At 48.1% G+C, this 16,809-nt stretch overlaps 1 protein-coding gene across 1 annotated transcript in view; it reads right to left on the reverse strand.

Moving 5' to 3' along the window:
* SCLY (selenocysteine lyase) overlaps positions 1-12,189 on the reverse strand; it is a 131,331-nt gene extending 119,142 nt beyond the window's left edge. The window contains exon 1 of the mRNA XM_030216412.1: positions 12,108-12,189. The gene's annotated coding sequence lies outside the window, so the exon portion shown is untranslated. The remainder of the gene's footprint in view (positions 1-12,107) is intronic.
* Positions 12,190-16,809: the final 4,620 nt, after the last annotated feature.

The following is a 16,809-nucleotide window of genomic DNA, read 5'->3' on the forward strand; positions in this document are numbered from 1 at the left end:
GATAATTAAGCAACTTAGGCCACGTTGCACAAACCCTAACGAGCCAGCAAGGTGAAAATTAGGCCTTACCTGCTAATTTTCTTTCCTCTAGACCCTCCAGACCGGTCAGACACTTGGGTTATGCACGCCTACCAGCAGAGGGAGACTACTAAAACTTAAAGTATAGCCACCTGCCAACCCCCAAGCAGCCAGTAAATCAGTAACAAAGCAGAAAAGATCAAACATAGACAAAAACACATAGAACCCTGTACTCAGAACTGAAAACAAATATGAATGTGCTTCTGTCGACCGAACGCCAAAGCGCTGCGGTCCGCCCCTGACAACCCAGAGGCTACTACTACTGAACTTCAGAAAACAAGAAGTTCAAAAATAAAGACCTATCAGCCATAGCAACACAGAGGCACAAAACCAAAACCACTCTGCAGACCACACTAGAATAAAAACATACCGGGAGGGTTCTTGACCGGTCTGGGGGGGTCTAGAGGAAAGAAAATTAGCAGGTAAGGCCTAATTTCACTTTCCTCAGCGACCCTCCAGACCGCTCAAGACGCTTGGGACGTACCAAAGCAGTAAATAGTCTAAGGGCGGGAACCTCGAAAACCATAAGTCAAAACTGCCGCACCAAAACTCGCATCCTCTCTAGCTTGCACATTAATCCTATAAATGCTTCACAAAAGAATGCAGAGAGGACCAGACAGCCACCCTGCAAATATCTTGAGGAGGAATCAAACTACTTTCAGCCCAGGAGAAAGTCTTAAGTACCGAAGGCACCTTACGCCCCTTGAGCAAATATGCCGAAAAAACTGCCTCTTTCAACTATCTGGATATCGTTGCTTTAGAAGCTGCAGCCCCCTTCTTAGGTCCTCCAGATAACACAAACAACCTATCAGAGGCCCGAAAACACTTGAGTCCTTGTCAAGTAAGAACGTAAAACTCAACGAACATCCAGTTTAGCTAAACGGCGTTGAGTTGAATCTCCCGACCTATCGCCCAAAACCAGCAAAGAAATGTCCTGATTCACATGAAAAGAGGAAACCACCTTGGGCAAAAAAGATGGCACAGGCTTCTGGTACACCTTTTCCTTAGAAAAAGTCAAAAAAAGTAGCACAAGACAAAGCCTGCAGCTCCGAAATCCGCTGAGCCGAAGCAATAGCCACCAATAACACCGTCTTCAGAGTGAGATCTTTAAAAGTACTCGAAACCAACGGCTCAAAAGGAGGACCCACCAACACCTCCAACACCAGATTCAAATCCCACAGAGGAACCACCTGGCGCAGTGGTGGACGAATCAACTTCACACCCCCTAAGAAACGAACCACGTCCGGAGAAGAGGCCAAGGATACCCCCTGTACCTTCCCCCAGAAACAAGCCAAAGCCTCCACCTGTACCTTCAAGAGGAAAGAGCAAGACCTCTATCCACACCATCTTGCAAAAATTCGAACACCTCCGGAACCGAAATGCACCAAGGAGAATAAGAACGCTCCTGACACCAATTTTCAAAAATTCGAAACATGCGGATATAAGCGAAGGAGGTGGACCGTTTACGGGACTGCAACATAGTATCAATTACTCTGGACAAAAACCCTTTCTTCTGCAACCTGTTCCTCTAAAGAGCCAAGCCGTAAGCGAGAACGGAGACGGATCGGGCATCACGATGGGGCCTTGCAGTAACAACACCGATTCTTCCAGAATCAGTGGGCCCCGTATTGCAAGACGCACTAAATCTCCGTACCACGGACGACGAGGCCAACTCGGAGCTACCAGAATCACCGTGCCTAAGTGCCGCTCTATTCCCTGAACTACACGACCTACCAGGGCCCAAGGAGGAAACACGTACAACAGCTGTTGAGGAGGCCATGGAAGCACCAGGGCGTTGATCCCCTCGGACCGCGGATCCCGACGACGACTGAAAAACCTGGGCACCTGAGCGTTGTTGGACGTCGCCATGAGGTCGATCACCGGCAAACCCCACTCCATCACCAGACGATGAAACAGCGGACGATGCAGTGACCACTCTCCGGGATCTAACGTGTGTCTGCTCAGAAAATCCGCGCTCATGTTGTCCACTCCGGCCACGTGACCTGCTGAGAGACACTGCAGATGAACTTCCGTCCAATGAATTAACTCCGCTGTCTCCTCAACGACTGCTTGACTCTTCATGCCCCGCTGACAATTGACATATGCGACGGCAGTGGCACTGTCGGACAGAACCTGGACCGCCTTACCGCCTAGAAGATACTGAAGAGCCTGCAGGGCCAAACGGATTGCCCGCGTTTCTAGACGATTGATGGACCATTCGGCCTCCTCCGACGACCAACGGCCCTGGACCACCTGTCCGAGACAATAGGCCCCCCAACCTCCAAGACTGGCATCCGTGGTGAGAACAATCAAGTCAGGAGGATCCAAGGGCATGCTCTTCTCCAGATTCGGCGTGTGAAGCCACCACTGAAGGCTGAGGCAGGGAGTCTCCGGCAAAAAGAGTCTCTCCTCCAAGTCCTGATTCTGAGGAGACCAGTGCTCCAGCAGGGATGACTAACTGCCGCATGTGAGCCCTGGCCCATGGGACTACTATCGATGCTGCCATGAGAACGAATATCTGCAAATAAGAGCGAGCTGAAGGAAGTGTCTTGGAGCAAAACTGACGAATCAGAGCCTGCATCTTGGCAATTCGAATTGACGGTAGGAACACTCGCCCCTTCAACGTGTTGAAACGAACTCCCAGATACTCCAGGGACTGCGACGGAACTAGGTGACTCTTGTCCACGTTCACCACCCAACCAAGCGACTCCAAGAAACTCACTACTCTCGCGGTCACCTCTACACTCTCCTGCCTTGACTTGGCTCGAATCAGCCAATCGTCGAGATACGGATGGACCAAGACTCCTTGCTTCCTCAAAGTAGCCGCCACGACCACCATAACCTTGGAAAAGGTATGAGGTGCCATCGCCAGACCGAATGGCAGAGCACAGAATTGAAAATGCTGTTCTAAGACAGCAAAACGAAGAAACGCTGGTGTGCCGCCCGGATGGCATGTAGATAGGCTTCCGTCAGATCCAGTGACGTGAGAAACTCCCCCGACTGAACTGCTACGATGACCGAACGCAAATTCTCCATCTGAAAGGAGGGAACCTTCAGCGCCCCGTTGATCCTTTTTAGATCTAAAATAGGCCGGAAGGAATCCTTCTTCTTGGGCACCACAAAATAAATCGAGTAACAACCCTCCCCCCTCTCCGAGGCGGGTACGGGACCCACAGCCCCCAGATCGATCAAACGAAGGAGAGTTTGGCGAATTGTCCTGGCCTTGAGCCGAGAGCGACAAGGAGAAGCCAGAAAGAAGTCGGGAAGAGGGCCATCGAACTCCAGGGCACAGCCATCGCACACCACTTCGAGCACCCACTGATCCGACGTGATGCGAGTCCACCTCTGGTAAAACTGACGTAGACGAGCACCCAAGCGAACCAGAGGCTGGACCCGCACACCTTCATTGAGAGGCACGCACCAAGGCGGAACCCACTGAAGATGCATCCCGACCTCCCCAGCGGCCTCCACGAAAGGGCTGAGTACGCTGAAAAAAATCGCCCTCTAGGCGCACAGTTGGACCTACCCGGCCTGTACTGCCGAGCATCTCGCAGATGACCACGCCCCAACAGCCCTCGACCACCTGCTCTGGGACGCATCTCTGGCAGGCGTGGAACCTTAGCATCCCCAAGACCGCGTACCAACTTATCCAGCTCTTCCCCAAAAAGCATATAACCCTTGAAGGGAAGAGAACACAACTTGGACTTAGAGGCCGCATCTGCGACCCAACCTCGAAGCCAAAGAGCCCGACGAGCTCCCACAACCAATGCCATATTTTTTGCCGACGCTTGCAGTAAATCATAAAGAGCATCCGCCAAGAAAGAAAAGTCTATCTCCAGCTTGGCTAGTTCCTACACCCAGGAAGATCTGTCCACCCCTGGATCATCCAGGAGTTTTTCAGCCCAGCGGAAGCAAGCACGAGCTACTAAACCTCCACACACCGAGGCCTGCAGTGACAAGGCAGACAGATCAAAATTACGCTTACTAAAAGATTCCAACTTCCTATCTTGAGGATCCCTGAGTGCAGCCCCCCCCCCCCCATCAACAGGAATAGCAGTGGCTTTGGTGACCGCCGTCACCACCGCATCTATTGTAGGAGGCCTTAAGAAATCCCTATCCTCCTGCAGAAGAGGATAAAGCCTCGCCATCGCTCTAGCCACCCTACAAGCAGAATCTGGGGAGGACCACTCCTGCATGACCATATCTCTGAGGTCTTTATTCGTGGGAAAAGAACGGGAAGACCGACGAATACCCTTAACCAACGGGTCTACCTGCTTTACCTCCACCACCGTGGTCTCAGGAGAATCAAATTTAAGAGTAGCCACCGCCTGATCAATCAATTCAGACAGCTTATCTCTATGAAAGATCCTCACTACCGAGGGATCTTCACCTGGTAAGGAACCCTCCTCCTCAGGACAGGTGTCCAAAAGAATTTCGTCCCCAAGATCACTGCACTCCTCTTCCAAGTGCTGGAAGGACAAAAACTCAGGGTCCTCTGACCACTCCAGATGAGGGCGCTTGGCAACTAAGGGACCTACCCCCCTTCTGAAGGTCTGCCTGCTGGGATCCTGACTTCCACGCCTGGAACATTGACCAAATAAAGTCAGGTGGGAATCCCATGCCCCCTGTGCACTCAGGAGACCAGCCTACAGTCTGCCCCGGAACATCCTGCAACGGCCGAGGCGAAACCTCAGGGCCAGAGGAATCCAAGATGGCGGTGGTTCCAGCCAAAATCGGAACCGCCGCTACAGCAACCGAGTGCGAGGACATATCAGCAGAGCCCGAGCCGACCCCGGAAACAAGACCGGAGGCGAAGAAAGAGGTGGCTTCGGTTCCCCGCAGAGCCTGCACTGTGCCCCCGGCGCATCCACACCTCAGAGCGCACATGAACGACAACGGGACAGTTTTCCCGAAGACATCCCTCAGGGAAGGAAAAAGCAACCCAAAAGACAGCAGAGCCCCTACTCACTCTCTCTCATAAATGCACTGCAGCTCTCCTGGTCAGCCTCAAATCAAACAAGCAGAGCATTCAGTTTTTTTTTTTTTTCCAACTTCCTTCTTACCAGCCCAGTTGCTAATAGCTGACAAGGGCTATGGCTCTCAAGGTTCCTGCAAGAACACAGGAGCCAAGGCACAGGGCTGACTGCTCAGGAGAGCACAGCAGGGGGAGGGACCCGACCACCGGGTGTGACACCCCAGGGGAAAACGAAGCCCCACCGCTGAAGCACACAGATTCTAAGTACAGGGTGCTAATTGCAACAAAAGGCCTAAAAATAAATCCTAAGCTTACCAGATCAGACTGACTGCTCTGGCTGCATGTCTACCCTCTGCTGGAGATTGAGATTTACTGGCTGCTTGGGAGTTGGCAGGTGGCTTATACTTTTAAGTTTTAGTGTTCTCAGTCTCCCTCTGCTGGTAGGCATGCATAACCCAAGCGTCTTGACCGGTCTGGAGGGTCGCTGAGGAATGTGCTTTTTATACTGGTTCTAGCTGGTTTAGCGAGCAAGAGGTACAGCGAGATATGCACAAAAGGGACCTCCAAGTTCTTTTCCTGTTATGGTAGCAGCTAATGAAAATGGAATGCAAATTTATTATAATGACCCAATTACTATACAAATATTCATGCAAAGCAATGGGCAGCCGTTTTCTGAACAATGCACACAAGCAGCCCCTACCTTTACTGTGGAAACTTTTACGGCAGGTCTGAAGCTCTCGGTCCTAACAGTTTTTCATAGCAAGTATTCCACAGCCATCTCCTCTGCCACTCCTACAAGAGGAGAAGGACCCGCAAGGAGAAACAAGTCACGCCGCAGCAGTCCTGCTGGCACCCGCCCTTCATCAGTCGAGAAAAAAAACCCTTTAAAACAACAAAACAGGCTGCAGGCTCTGCAGTGGGCTGGAACGGGCAGGAGAAGAGTGCAAGCTCCTGCTTTAAAGGGCCAGCATAAGCATTTAAAAGCTGCTCCAGTATTCAGGATCTGCAACCCCCCCCCCCCCCCCAAGTCTGCAGGCAGAAAGCTGCTCCATTTGGGATCTGCAACCCCTTCAACTTCTGCAGGCAGGAGAGTGGAAGGCACCCACACACCCATATAGCAGGCTCCCAGCATCAGCAACACGATCATGGCAGTTAAAAAAAAAAAAAAAAAGAAGCTACACTGGCTTGCATACACTCAGCTTGTCTGCATGTAGGGAAGCCATCTGTAGCATGCACAGAGCAGACTGACTCCCCACCCCCAATCGTATGCAAATGAGCTGATCATAAAAGCAGCAACCAGCTCATTTCCATGCAATTCACTTTGGGTACAGAGGGATTCCCAAAGTGAATCGCATTTCCGAGGTGGAAATACAGAATGATTCTTTAGAGGAGAGGATCTTCGTGAATCTGCCTCCTACTCAATGTCACAAGGAGTATCGCCTTTATCAAAGCAGGTGTAAATTTGTGTGTGGGTATTTGTTATTGTGCTGGTTCTATAAATCTATTTCCCTGTTCTCAGCCTGCTAATCTAACCACTAGGCTACTCCTCCCAAGTAACATCTGTTAACAATTTGTGCATTACATTACTTCCCTTAATCTCTTCACACAGCACACTTCATGCCATAGTCCTACCTGAACTGCTCATTACCTTAAATAGTGTTTCTTAAACTTTTTAGGCTACATCCACACTAGTTCCTCTCACTAACAACTTTGAAGACCTTACCCAACCCAAAGTTAAAAGCAGCTTTTTACAAAAATTACAATCTATTGCAATTAAAGATCCCGTGTCCTATTGGGCACCTAATTGTAATCCAAGAAAACCTTTAAGGCCCCAAGTTTTCTTTAATTCTGAAGCTGCAGGATTTCCTTTATTCCATGTGTCAGGCGTCTTCCCCGGGAACTCTGGGAACGTGAGTCCTTGGACCACGGCCGAGGGGCGGCAGTGGCAGGCAAGATCACCCTCGGAGCAGAGAAGAAACAAAGCTGGACCGGAACTCCGGACTGGAGTTCTACACCGGAACACTCGGAACTGGAACGCACCGGACGGGTGCGCACTGGAGTGGGGCCCGCTGGACTGGACACCCTGGAGTGGCCCCACTGGACAGGAACATACAGGAGTGAAACCCGCTGGACTGGAACCCGGACTGGACCTAGGCTTCACCTACACTTGACTGCCTTCCCCCTCGGGTTGAGCCCTCAGGTTCTGGCAGCCGGTAGGACTTACAGGAACCGCAGGAATGAAGGTCCAGGAGTGCCCCCTGGCCCCTAGGCGATGGCAAGGCAGACAGGCAGGGAATGTCCGGGTTCTGGCAGTAGGCAGGTTCAAAGCAATGGTCACTGAAGGGCTGGAAACCCACAGAGCAAGAAACACAGAAGGGCTGGAAACCCACAAAGCGATAAACACAGAAGGGCAGAAAACCCACAGCGCAATAAATACAGAAGGGCTGGAAACCCACAAGCGATAAACACAGAAGGGCTGAAAACCCACAGAAGGGTAGGAGACCCACAGAGCAAATAACACAGAAGGGTAAGAAGCCCACAGAGCAATAAACACAGAAGGGCAGGGAACCTACAGAGCAATAAATACAGAAGGGCTGGAAACCCACAAGCGATAAACACAGAAGGGCTGAAAACCCACAGAAGGGTAGGAGACCCACAGAGCAAATAACACAGAAGGGTAAGAAGCCCACAGAGCAATAAACACAGAAGGGCAGGGAACCTACAGAGCAATAAATACAGAAGGGCTGGAAACCCACAAGCGATAAACACAGAAGGGCTGAAAACCCACAGAAGGGTAGGAGACCCACAGAGCAAATAACACAGAAGGGTAAGAAGCCCACAGAGCAATAAACACAGAAGGGCAGGGAACCTACAGAGCATTAAACACAGAAGGGCTGGAAGCCCACAGAACCTTAAACACAGAAGGGCTGAAAACCCCCAGAGCAAAAGACAAGGAAAGCAAACGGTGCTAACAGCACACTAACCTCGGGACCTAAAGCACTGCGGAGAGAATGGCAATGCAAAGGCCACGACTGTAGTCTCCAAGTCACTAATAAAGCTCATCAACACCAGAGCCACAGGTGCAGCAATCACCTTGCAACCAAACAGAGGCTTGACACTCAGAGCAGGCATCCCATAGAAAGTAACAGCGGGAGCCATCTTGGATACTGGCAGAGACGAAGAGGCGGCAGCCATCTTGGAAGAGGCATAGCCCACACAGGTGAGGTTCAGTAGGGCAATCAGCACACAGAGCCAGAGAGAAACTAAGACAGAGACAGACACAGAGACAAGCAGAAGCCAGCACAGCCACTGACTCCCAGAAATAGGGTAAGTATGAGGGTGGTCCCGGCCACAGACGTGACACCATGACATCATTGTCACCATTGGTACATCAATATTTAAGCAAAATTAGAAGAAAATACTAAAAAATGCTCAGAATCGGGAATGGTCTTCTACAGAGAGCAAGTCAATAATCTTAGGTGTACTAAATAGACAGTATGGTCTTTATCTGCCATCATTTCCTATGTTTCTATCTGCGGAAATCAGATGACTCAAAACTGTATATTCATTTGCAGATAAAATTATGAACCTAGAAGGCACGTACTTTTAGCCACAATGTAGTGGGAGTATTTTCATAAAGAGATTAGATCAGAGAAAGAAAACTATTCATATTTTTAGTCAGAAAAAATAGGGACGAGATTCCATGGATATTTTTTCCCTTGGGCAATTTTCAATGTGAATACAGTGCATATGTTGCCTCCAGAAATGGTGAAAGACCATGAGTAAACAGTACTTGCAGACTTTGCAGCGATGTGGAAAGAGTTTAAAAAGTACCCCATTACACATAAGGAAGACCTAGCTCCAAGACTCAGATGGAGGGGCATTTTCAAAAAAACATCCAAGTCAGAATTCGGACGTCCTGCTCATAACCGTCCAAAAAATGTCTGTCTCACCAACTGGAACAGGTCTAGATAAAAACGTCCTTTTTAGACACGGACATTTCTTCCCATTAGAAAATTCCTGTTGGACATCCCACTTTTTGGCCCTTGCTAATCTCCGCCCAAAACATGCCTACAACACACACCCTTTCTATTTAGATGGACTGCAGTGTGAAACATCCAACTTCTGACTTTCCAAATCAGGATTTGGATATATTTTTAGCAGATGGAAATTTTTTAGGCATTTTAAGACGTCTATCTGCTTTGAAATGAGAACCAATGCATCCTGTGCTTCCAGCTGCAGATCACACATGCAAGTGGAAGCAGAGGAGGGCATCTGATCAGTGGCGATCCTAGGTTGGCTGCCACCCGGGGTAGATTGCCGCTGCGCACCCCCCCCCCCCCCCCCAGTGCAGCGGCGTCCGTCCCCCCAGGGTGCAGCACAACACTCCCCCAGTGCAATGACACCCCCTTCCCTGGCGCATCAAGCCCCCCCCCCAGGTGCATTCTTGGCTGCTGAGGCAAAACCAGCTGGGACAGGCAGAGCAGGAACCCTAGTCTTCACCTGCGCTTAGACGCTTTTCCCCAGGTGTTGAGCCCCTGGTTGCAGGCGGCCGGCAGGGCTTTGCAGGACAGGGCAGGGGCAGGATACCAACAGGCAACACACAACAGAGAAGGACTAAAAGCTGCCAGCGCAGCCACTAAACAAGAAGCACAAACAGATAAGAAATAGGACTGAAAGCTGCAAGGCAGCCACTAAACAAGAAACACAGAGAGCCCAGAACTAGACACAGAAATACAAACAGGAGTCAAGACTAGGACAGTACAAGCTAAGCTACACAAAGGCTAAATTAGAATCAGGCAGGGGACTAGAGCAAGAAACTAAACTAGGCAGAAGTGCACAAGCACTAACATACCAGGGCCTTAGACGATGCAAAGGCAAAGCAGAAAGATTTCAGAATGGCTAATAAGCCCAGCAGCAGCTGAGGCTCACTGCAGCAATCACCAGGCAACTATGGGAGCTGTGCAGGTTCAAACAACAAGAGCAAGTCTGGCAGTCTAGAAGATCCGGACCGGGCTGGGCTGAAATCTGGAACGGGTGACAGTAACCGGACAATCCAATACAGCCCACACACAAAGACAGAGACAGAACTCACAAAGAACAGACAGAAGCCAGCTCAGAAGCTGACCACAGGAAATAAGGTGAGTCCAAGAGGGGTCACGGCCACAGACGTGACAATTTTCGATCAGAAGGGCCCGAATACACTAGGATCCTGGTGTATTTTCGATCAGAAGGGCCCGAATACACTAGGATCCTGGTGTATTTTCGATCAGAAGGCCTGAATACACCAGAATCCTGGTGTATTTTCTTTCAGAAGGCCTGAATACACCAGGATCCTGGTGTATTAGGCCCTTCTGATCGAAAATACAGCAGTATCCTGGTGTATTCGGCCCTTTTGATGAGAAACAGAGCTGAATCTAGGTGTATGCTGCCCCTCAGACAATGAATACAGCTGGATTGATGTGTAACCAGCCCTTCCAGAAAGTTTCGGACATATGCAAAGAGAGTTTCTGCGATGTCTAGCAGGTACAGTCATTTTTAATACTGTTTTGCTGATTTAAAATTTTATGTTATATGTTCATAGGAGAAGCTTTAAAATAAATGACATTTTTGTCAAATTTAAAAAAAAATGACACACATGGGCATTAAAACTTTTGCAAGTCTTTTTATAGAGGACTATCTCTATTGTCATCATGAAGAAAAAAAGCACGCATCTAGCGCTCAAATGAAAACCACAATGCAGCACTGGAAATAACAAAGCAGTTTCTGCAGTAATTATTAATTATTTATTACATTTGTACCCCGCGCTTTCCCACACATTGCAGGCTCAATGCGGCTTACATAGTTAATACAATTGCATTACAATAGTAAATGACAAATATTTTGAAAATAACCCTCCCCCTTCACAGAACCTTGAAAATTCCACTAGGCCCCCCACAACTCCTCTTAGATCTTCTTCTCCCCGCCTCCATCCCCTTACAAGCGAGAATGTAAATCTACTTTGCTATTGTTTTTGACAAACGGAGATGGCTGCTGGAGGGGGACCGGCTTCAACTTTAGTCATACTGTCTCCTGTGGACCAAATAAGCTTATGCCATTTCCCCTCATTTATCCTCAAGCAGATAAGAGTTTTCAGTTTTGGCACAGTATAATACATCACAAGAACAAAATATAAGAAAACCACTGGACTGCATTAGGGGCTTATAGCCCATGCTTAAACAAAAGAGATCTGCATGAAACGAAATATTTATTTTTATTTGGACTTATAAAACCACTTGCCCCTGACACATGTTCAAAACAATCCATGTGAGTAGTTAAAAGGTAATCTTCTACAAAACACATGAACATGTGATTCCATCTGCCCCAATGAAAGGAGAGTTTAATTCAACTTCCATTTAATTTCAATATATTCCATCATCTTTATAACACCAGACTTCCCAAGGCAGATTGCAACAACAGTTAAAATGAACCCATTAGGAAACAAGATATCCTCACTGAAATCTGTCCATCTATATTGCACAGAATAACAGTGAAGAAAAATGACTACAAACTACAGAGTTTATAATTGCTGTTTCTACCAGTTACAATACATTCAGCGGCGGCCACCAAAACAAAGAACCATTCCACTGTTAAGGTAGTACTAAACAGATCCGGAAGATCCCGGGGATCTCGCAGATCTGGCTTTTACACCGTCCCCTTGATGAGTACAAGTTTTTATTTTCAAAAATTCAAGTAAGCATAATAATTTTTTTTCTCTTAGCATCGTATACTTTACAAAATAATGTCTTTCTTTTACTGCAATTTTCACAAAACCTATGGTCATTTATAAAAGCTGTTTCCGGTAGGAAATAAAACTCATTTCTGAAACACTTTGGGAGGGCTGTGGCCTTAACAGATTTGGGAACTCACCTTCTCAATTACCCCATAAAACAGGTTTATTATAAGAGTTCCTTTTTCTGGATGTCTCACATAAATATCCTTTTATAAAATCAGTACAGTGAAAATCCAGTACTAGCCCAGGCTGCCGCTCAATCACCTACCGACGCTTCCTCACCTGTATGGTCGTCGCCGTCGGTACCTTTTTTTTCTCACACAACTAACACGCCGCACAATGACAGCTCCACCGTACGTAGTCGCGCTCGGGACACGTCATCAGCAACGCCAGAGACTACTGAAGATAGGAGGAATCGGGTGCAGCTCGTGAGAGGGTGCTGCCATGGACGTCTTCCTCTCTCCCCTCCTCCCTCCCGAGTGGTGCGGTGCTGCCGCCCTTACCCCCCCCCCCCCCCCGGTGTTGCGCTGCGCGGGTGTCCTTCCCCCCGACTAGTGCGGTATCACTCTTCCCCTTCTTGCTCGACGTCCACCCCATTCTGCACGTTTTTAAACTTCGAGATTTCTGGCATGGCAGCAGTATCAGCAATGTAAGCAGGGTTGCCAGGTGGAAAAATTTTTTCCCACCCAAACGAGCCCAAATCCAGCCCAAAAACCCGCCCAAAGTCAAACCCCACCCCTGACACCCCCCACCCCCGCGTCATCACCCCGCCTCCCCCGTCATCAGCCCCGCCCAGAATGTCACTAACCCCGCCCAAAACGTCACTAACCCTGCCCAAAACGTCACTAACCCTGCCCCCGCGGCCAAAAAAACCGCTTAAAAACCTGCCCGAAAGACCCAAAACAAGCCCAAAAAACCGCAACCCGCCGCGGGCAAAAATTTCCCGTGACGGGTCGCGGAAAACCACCCAATTGGGCGGTAAAACCGGCCACCTGGCAACACTGAATGTAAGCGCTGCCTTCGGCCAGCCCTGGAAGCCTTCTCTGGCCAGCGTCCCGCCTACGCGGGAAGCCGTATAGAGTAGAGAGTGCTTCCGGCAGCGCTTACATTGCTGATACTGCTAGAAGCTTCTACGTTTAAAGATGTGCAGAAGCGGAGCGGGTATGGAGTGAGGAGGGGGAGAGCGATACTGCACTAGTCCGGGCGGGTAAAGCGATGTCAGCCGGCCAAACCGACCAAAGGGAAAGGGGGGTGGAGAGAGGAGAATGTGGTGCCACATCTAAGAGAAAGAGGGGGTGGAGACAGCGATGCCATACCTAAGGGGAAAGGGTGGTGAGAGAGGAAGGAAAGCAATGGCAGGGGGATGGGAAAGGGGGGGAGGGTTGGGGAAAGAAGTGAGAGTGATGCTTGTCTAGATCTAAGGGAAGCAAGAAGGGGAGGGAAGAGAAAGGTGGGATGCATGAGGGAGAGGAGACTGGGAAAAAGCTGGATCAGGGGAGGGAGAGAACAAGATGCAGTACTATGAAGCAGGGGAGAGAGATACTGGCCCTGGGTTTGGAGTGCAGGAGAGAGGGAGAAAGAAAGAAGGGTGAAGAGCATGGGAAGGGATGGGGACACAGAGCAAATGCTAAACATGGGGGAATAGGGACAGAGACACAGAGGGGAGGTTATGGATAGGAGAGAGAGGGAATGACAGTGAACATGGAGAGAAAAAAGTCAAATAGGAGATAAGCAGAAGATGGATGTGGCCAGAGAAAGATGGTGAGAAGGGGAGATGCTGGAATGCATCATATAGAAAAGAGACAGGGAGGCACATGCTGGATAGAAGGGAAAGGAAAGGCAGGCAGTGGATGGAAGGGGCAGAGAAAGCTGACAAACACCATATGGAAAGGGGGAGAGGGCAGACAGTGGATAGAAGGGGCAGAGAAAGCAGACACTGGATGAAAGGGAGAGAGAAAGACAGCAGATGCTGGATGGAAGGGAGAGAGTGAAAAGACCAGTAAAGCAGAAACCTGATGTGACAAAGGTAGAAAAAAAGATTGATTTATTTGCTTTAGAATAAAGTAGTATTGTGGCTGTGGTGATTTTCATTTTATAAATACCAGTGGTGGTGATCAGTTAATTGGGTACAAAATTTTGCTATTTGCCAACTCTGGCATTTTATAACTTCACAAATGCTTTGTCCATGTGAAAAAGACTGTAAACCTAGTTTGGGGTGGGGAGCACTTTGTGTTCTCCACATGAGACTTGTCATTTAGATCAGTGTTTCTGGAATACTCCTTGCCAGTCAGATTTTCAGAATATCCACAATGAATATGCATGATCTTGATTTGCATACACTGCCTCTATTATATGCAGATCTCTTTCATGCATACTCCATTTTGGATATCCTGAAATCCTGACTGGCAAGGGATACCAGCGACATAACGTAACCAAAGACTGTAACTGGACATATCTTAATCCTTCCTCTCCCTTGCTAAGTTCCCCCCAATAGTCTTTACCATACATGTACCTCAATATCACCTTGTTCATTCCGGAATCGGCTAACGCCATTTACGGTACTATGTAAGCCACATTGAGCCTGCAAAAATGTGGGATACAAATGTAACAAATAAATACATTACTAAAAATAATATTTTCAAATACATTACTAAAAATAATATTTTCATATAGAGGAGGGGGTGTTAAAAAATTGATCGGCCCTGGGTGTCAAATCCGCTAGGTACGCCACTGGGAGGAATCCCAGTAGGCACCCCTTCTCCCCCTCTACCAATGAAGATTACCGACTAAATTGGGACGTGCTTCGGTGACCCTCTGTTTTGAGGAAATGCTAAATTTACAGCATGCCACCGTTTGTCCTTGTGTGCATGGCTGTGGCGCTAGCTGCTGCTGCCTATCCCATTTCACCGCTGCATCCTGGTTACCGAAACAGCCTTGCCCGGAGGTCTTGTGGGCGCGAGCCTTCAAGATCAAAAAGATACTGCAGGGCTGTTGCTTGTACTATGCTTTCTACAGAAGAGAGGGGGGGAGAGAGAGAGAGAGAACTTCTTGGCCCTTCTTGTGCAGTGAGACACCCTTCTTTACATTTTTAACAGCTTGCGCTTTTACACAATATTCTGTGCCCCGCGTATGGCCAAAGAGTTGGACACCCAACCCCGAGTTTTCAGAAGCCCGAAGGAGTGTTTTGTTGCTGGAAAGTGAAACTGGAGGAAGAAAAGGTCTGAAGCTGGCTGGGACACAGACATGTTCTGTTATCTTTTCCCGTCCTTGCAAATAAAGATAACAGCTTAGCTGTTATCAGATTATAAGTCCTATTCTCAGCCTTGCCTTTTATCTTTTATGAGTCTTCACAGCTTTTGTCTCCTTTAGATGCCCTTTCCTTGCAGGGTTATCAATGTCTGTTGCTCAGCTCTTCCTATCATAAGGATTTAATGGCTGGTTCTTATCTCAGTACTATTAGAAATCATATTTCATGCGATTTGACTTTGATAATGTGTTCATTCATGATTGTCTGCTGACAATTTCTACAGATGGATTAGTTGAACCTGGATATAGAAACACAAAAACTCCTCCTTGCTCATGAGGTAATTTATAAGAGCCTATGCCGACAGTGCACATTCCTAGAGCCGAAGAAGGAATGGGGCACATAGAAATAGATTATACATGTAGAGGTGCTGCCAAAGGCTTCCATGCCTGTTTAACAGAATCAACAATATATTCCACGTATTAGGAAAAAGGGAAAAAAGACTAAACGTCAGCCGGCGTGGCTAAACAGTAAGATAAAGGAAATCATTAGAGCCAAAAAACAATCCTTCAGAAAGTGGAGAAGAGAACCAACTGAAAGTAACAGGATAGATCATAAGGAATGCCAAGCCAAATGCAAAGCGGAGATAAGGAGGGCAAAAAAGGACTTTGAGAAGAAATTAGCGTTGGAAGCAAAAATACATAGTAAAAACTTTTTTAGATACATTAAAAGCAGGAAACCGGCCAAAGAGTCGGTTGGGCCGCTGGACGAAAATGGTGTTAAAGGGGCGATCAAGGAGGACAAAGCCGTAGCGGAGAAATTAAATGAATTCTTTGCTTCGGTCTTCACCGAGGAGGATTTGGGGGGGACACCGGTGCCGGAAAGAATATTTGAAGCGGGGGAGTCGGAGAAACTAAACAAATTCTCTGTAACCTTGGAGGATGTAATGGGTCAGTTCAGCAAGCTGAAGAGTAGTAAATCACCGGGACCTGATGGTATTCATCCCAGAGTATTAATAGAACTAAAAAATGAACTTGCGGAGCTACTGTTAGAAATATGCAATCTGTCCCTAAAATCGAGTGTAATACCGGAAGACTGGAGGGTAGCCAATGTTACTCCGATTTTTAAGAAAGGTTCCAGAGGAGATCCGGGAAATTATAGACCGGTGAGTCTGACGTCGGTGCCGGGCAAGATGGTGGAGGCTATTATTAAGAATAAAATTGCAGAGCATATACAAAAACATGGACTGATGAGACAAAGTCAGCACGGATTTAGTGAAGGGAAGTCTTGCCTCACCAATCTAATGCATTTTTTTGAGGGGGTAAGCAAACATGTGGACAATGGGGAGCCGGTTGATATTGTATATCTGGATTTTCAGAAGGCGTTTGACAAAGTGCCGCACGAAAGACTCCTGAAGAAATTGCAGAGTCATGGAATCGGAGGTAGGGTATTATTATGGATTAAGAACTGGTTGAAAGATAGGAAGCAGAGAGTAGGATTGCGTGGCCAGTATTCTCAGTGGAGGAGGGTAGTTAGTGGGGTCCCGCAGGGGTCTGTGCTGGGTCCGTTGCTTTTTAATGTATTTATAAATGACCTAGAGATGGGAATAACTAGTGAGGTAATTAAATTCGCCGATGACACAAAATTATTCAGGGTCGTCAAGTCGCAGGAGGAATGTGAACGATTACAGGAGGACCTTGCGAGACTGGGAGAATGGGCGTGCAAGTGGCAGATGAAGTT

This window comes from Microcaecilia unicolor, chromosome 10 (genome assembly GCF_901765095.1).
Source record: "Microcaecilia unicolor chromosome 10, aMicUni1.1, whole genome shotgun sequence".
Taxonomy (NCBI): domain Eukaryota; kingdom Metazoa; phylum Chordata; class Amphibia; order Gymnophiona; family Siphonopidae; genus Microcaecilia; species Microcaecilia unicolor.